Below are 5000 nucleotides of genomic sequence, written 5' to 3' on the forward strand. Positions count from 1 at the left end.
TTGTTTTCTGTCATCCAATTCTGCACGTCAGTGATAGTGTCAGAGATAGAGGAAAGAAGAGATTCAGACTGGTCAGGGGAAGAGCTGTTGTGAAGTTGAGAGTCGTCGGCAAAAGAGTGGTGGAGAACGTTGTGTCGGTCAAGGATGTGGTCAAGAGGTTGAGTGTAGAGAGTAAATAGTACAGGCCCAAGGACTGAGCCCTGAGGGACTCCGCACTCAAGCCTGATGGGGTCAGAGTTCAGTTTGTCAATCGAAACAGTCTGGTAGCGGTCGGTAAGATAAGAAGAGAACCAAGAAAGAGCTGTGCTATGGATACCAAAGGTGTGCTGAAGGCGTTGAAGGAGGATGTTGTGGTCGACTGTGTCAAAGGCCGCTGATAGATCAAGTAGAGCAACGGCAGAGATTTCAGCTTGGTCAGTGGCAAGGAGGAGATCATTAGTGATTTTGAGAAGGGCAGTTTCGGTGGAGTGGTGAGGACGATAGGCAGATTGAAGCGGAGAGAGAAGATTGTTGCAAAGAAGGTGAGAGTTGAGTTGTTTCAGGACGACTCTTTCAAGGAGTTTGGAAATGAAGGAAAGGTTTGAGACAGGGCGGTAGTTGCTGAGGGTGTTTGGGTCAAGCGATGGTTTCTTCAGTAGAGGTTTGACAATAGCAGTCTTAAAGGAGTTGGGGACAGTGCCTGTTTGCAGAGAAGTGTTGATGATTTTGAGAATAGAAGGGATGAGTTCAGGAAGACAGTCAGAGTAGAGTTGTGTGGGAAGAGGGTCAAGGTCACAGGTTTTCAAGGTCATTTCTTTGAGGACTTTCTCCAGGTCAGTGAGAGTGAGAGACTGAAAGTGTGTGAAGGGAGTGCCTGTAAATGCAGGAGGAGTTTCAGAGTTTTGGTGTGGGATTTTGTCTAGTTTGTCACGGATGGTTTGGATCTTGTTATGGAAGTAATCAGAGAAAGCTTGAGACAGTTTGGAGGGGTCGATGTTGTTGGGCAAGGGAGAAGCAGAAGAGCAGCCAAGAAGGTCATTCATTGTGGAGAAGAGTGTTTTGGCAGAGGTTGTTTCACAGATTTTGGTGCTGTAGTGCGATTGTTTGGCGTCTGCGATGAGTGTCTGAACATGTTCCTTTTGCTTGTTGTAAATCTGTCTGTCAACTACCAGCTTTGAGGTTCGCGACTTCCTCTCTGCTCGGCGACGCAACTGTTTTGCATACTTAACTTCAGCTGTGATCCAGGGTGCAGAAGGCCTATCTATGATGAGTTTGGTTTTTGCGGGCGCATGTTCATCGAGAAGTGTGCTGAGAGTGGAGTCGTAATGACGTACAGGGTCTGAGGATACCGGAGGATCAAGCAGTCGGCGGGCTGCTTCTGCGCGAAATGTGTCAGTGTTAACTTCTTTGAGGTTACGGCGGACTACGCGCTTTTTCTGTTTGGATGGTTTGGCCATTTTAAGAGAGAACAAAACTGCAGAGTGATCGGATCTGAGGTAGTCATTCAGCAGGATGTCGTACACCAGGTCAGTGGACTCATGGGTGACAATCCAGTCAATGATGTGTGTTTTGCGTGTGGGAGCGTCTACATGCTGTTTGAGGTCGTGACAGTCAAGAAGGTCCATCGTCTGTCTTGTGTCGGTGTTCTGTGGCTGGTCGAATTGTATGTTGAAGTCGCCGATGAGGACGATGTTTGAGGTGTGAGTGTTGTGATGTTCAAGCATTTCTTCAGCTTCTGTGAGAAACATGGGGAATGTGAACTTGTTCTTTGCATTGGGGGGAGGGCGGTATATACAGATCACACAAGTGCTAGTGCCAGAGCAGGTAATCACCATCTCTACAACTTCAAAGGTAGTGTGTTCATAAGGAACGGATGTTCTGAAAGTAACAAAAGGTTCCAACGACTTCCTGAAAACAACAGCAATCCCACCACCTCTAGAGGATCGGGGGCATGACTTTAAACAATAGCCAGGTGGAGTCAAGAGTTGGCATGTGGCTTCATGGCCAGTATCACTTAGCCAAGTTTCTGTCAGAAACATCACATCTAGGTTTTGTTCCAGAATAAAGTCACAGATTGCTTCTGGTTTGCCTGATTTCACAGCGGACTGCGAGTTCAGATGACACAGGCGAAGGTTCACAACTAAAAACAACATATACAAAGATTAACAGCGACGATTTAGTGATAGCAGTAATGTCTAAGCAGATACATACACAATCAGAACATCCAAGTTGTTAGTTTCTACACATACAGCGACGGGCGCTGTGGCGGGGTGGTAAGACGTCGGCCTCTTAATCGGAAGGTCGAGGGTTCGAATCCCGGCCGCAACCGCCTGGTGGGTTTAAGTGTGGAGATTTTTCCGATCTCCCAGGTCAACTTATGTGCAGACCTGCTAGTGGCTTATCCCCCTTCGTGTGTACACGCAAGCACAAGACCAAGTGCGCACGGAAACGATCCTGTAATCCATGCCAGAGTTCGGTGGGTTATAGAAACACGAAAATACCCAGCATGCTTCCTCCGAAAGCGGCGTATGGCTGCCTAAATGGCGGGGTAAAAACGGTCATACACGTAAAAATCCACTCGTGCAAAAACACGGGTGTACGTGGGAGTTTCAGCCCACAAACGCAGAATAAGAAGAGAAGAAGTCAGTTTCTAGAACTTTCTCTGTTAGGGAGCGCCATATAATCTGTAAATATACTTTAATTTCTTCTTCTTCATTCATGGGCTGAAAAACCCTCATATACTCGTGTTTTTACATTATTTTAGTCAAGTTTTGACTAAATGTTTTAACATAGAGGGGGAATCGAGACGAGGGTCGTGGTGTATGTGTGTGTGTGTGTGTGTGTGTGTGTGTGTGTGTGTGTGTGTGTGTGTGTGTGTGTGTGTGTGTGTGTGTGTGTGTGTGTGTAGAGCGATTCAGAGTAAACTACTGGACCGATCTTTATGAAATTTTACATGAGAGTTTCTGGGAATGATATCTCCAGACATTTGTTTTCATTTTTTGGATTAATGTCTTTGATGACGTCATATCCGGCTTTTTGTGAAAGTTGAGGCGGCACTGTTACACCCTCATTTGTCAATCAAATTGATTGAAATTTTGGCCAAGCAATCTTCGACGAAGGCCGGACTTTGATATTGCATTTCAGCTTGGAGGCTTAAAAATTAATCTATGACTTTGGTCATTAAAAATCTGAAAATTGTAATTAAAATCATTTTTTTACAAAACGATCCAAAGTTACGTTCATTTTATTCTAAATCATTTTCTGATTCCAAAAACATATAAATATGTTATATTTGAATTAAAAACAAGCTCTGAAAATTAAAAATATAAAAATTATGATCAAAATAAATATTTCCGAAATCGATTTGAAAACAATTTCTTCTTATTCCTTGTCGGTTCCTGATTCCAAAAACATATAGATATGATATGTTCGGATTAAAAACACGATCAGAAAGTTAAAATGAAGAGAGGCACAGAAAAGCGTGCTATGCAGCACAGCGAAACCACTACCGCGCTGAACAGGCTCCTCAGTTTCCCTGCGTTTTGCACAAGCGGCGGACTAAGGTCATTGTGAAAAAATGCAGTGCGTTCAGTTTCATTCTGTGAGTTCCACAGCTTGACTAAATGTAGTAATTTTGCCTTACGCGACTTGTTTTGTTTTACATAGGTGTTTTATTTTAAACGTGTATGACCGTTTCTGGGAACTCGAATCTGTTCTCTCGCGCAGAACAATTTCTTTTTGGCTTTAGTAATTTAAAAAATAATATTTATCTGGATTTGTTGAACTTTATAACAATACGTATCATGCATTCATTGCTACAACTAAGGTGATACAAAACAGGATAAACACGCAATTGTTACGAAGACAACAGGTGGAAGAAAATGTGTCAGGCTCAGTCACAGTTTTGCCAGAAGCCTGTTAACATGAATGTTGTTTTCAACTCGTCCACAACATTAATTGTAGGTAAGGTATATGTAATGCCCAAAAGAGAAGGTCGCCAATTAAAATCCCTCTTGTGATTGTCGGGTAGAAGTTTACATTCCATGGGCTTATACCTTGACCAATGACCCGTGACAGCGACCAGACTTTAGGAGTACAACAGGCAAGGCCACGCGATGATGTTGAAATACGATCTGACAAACATTCGGCAGTGGTACAGTTCTGTGTACTCTACAGTCTCTGGTTCTACTAAACTAGAACCACAACTAAAGCAACACTGAATACAATCTGTGCAAATCCTTACCTTTTTTCAGAATATGCCTCGATGCTCCATCGATGTTTGAATAAATCGCACGCGTGCCGACACGGTATGTGCGCGGCTGGCAATAAAGCAATGCATGAATAATAATAACTTGGCTGCATGCAGACGACACTTTCGAAGCTGCGAAAAGGGGACCGCGCAGTGCATGCGCGAAGTTTGGACTAGCCTGTTATAAATGAACTTTCGTATCAAGAACGTTAACTTGTACCCCTGAATTCCTATCTGCACACAGTACGGCTTCTTTGACCAGACAATTAAAACAACGATTGATATCAACTGTCATCCTCAATGTTCAAGGACAGGAATGATACTGTTGAGCATTAAAATAACAGACGACACAAGTTTTGGTTTTAGTTTTGAACATCTGTTATACAGTGTAACAAACAGGAACTAAGGCGAAGAGTAACTGTAGATTCGCTGATCCGAACATTCCCTTTCAAAACAATCTGTACGCTTCGTCGGTTACAATGCGATTCCGTCTTGGCTGATTATTTTCGTTACAAACATTTTCCCTTCAGGAGAAGCCATTCGTTATGAAAATAATAAAATACACATTGATATTAAAAGCCCGTGTAATTGTGTTTTATTTGCTCATATTGTTTCGTGATGAAAAACGTGTTCGTAAACCTTGTTCGTTCGTTGGTTTGTTTGTTTTTGGTTGGTTGGTTGGTTAGTTTATTCTAGGGAAATGCCATAGATATAGCCAACACAGGGTCAGTATGTTATTTGTCGTTTTAGCCCATAATTTGGCTATTTTGTC

The 5000-nt window shown here is 42.9% G+C and overlaps 1 protein-coding gene across 1 annotated transcript in view; it reads right to left on the bottom strand.

Annotated features, from left to right (window-relative positions):
* The window catches only part of LOC138960123 (uncharacterized), a 176365-nt gene extending 172068 nt beyond the window's left edge, over positions 1 to 4297 (bottom strand). Inside the window, exon 1 of the mRNA XM_070331875.1 lies at positions 4223 to 4297. The gene's annotated coding sequence lies outside the window, so the exon portion shown is untranslated. The remainder of the gene's footprint in view (positions 1 to 4222) is intronic.
* Between the last annotated feature and the right edge of the window lie 703 nt (positions 4298 to 5000).

The sequence above is a fragment of the Littorina saxatilis genome, linkage group LG2 (genome assembly GCF_037325665.1).
Source record: "Littorina saxatilis isolate snail1 linkage group LG2, US_GU_Lsax_2.0, whole genome shotgun sequence".
Lineage (NCBI taxonomy): Eukaryota > Metazoa > Mollusca > Gastropoda > Littorinimorpha > Littorinidae > Littorina > Littorina saxatilis.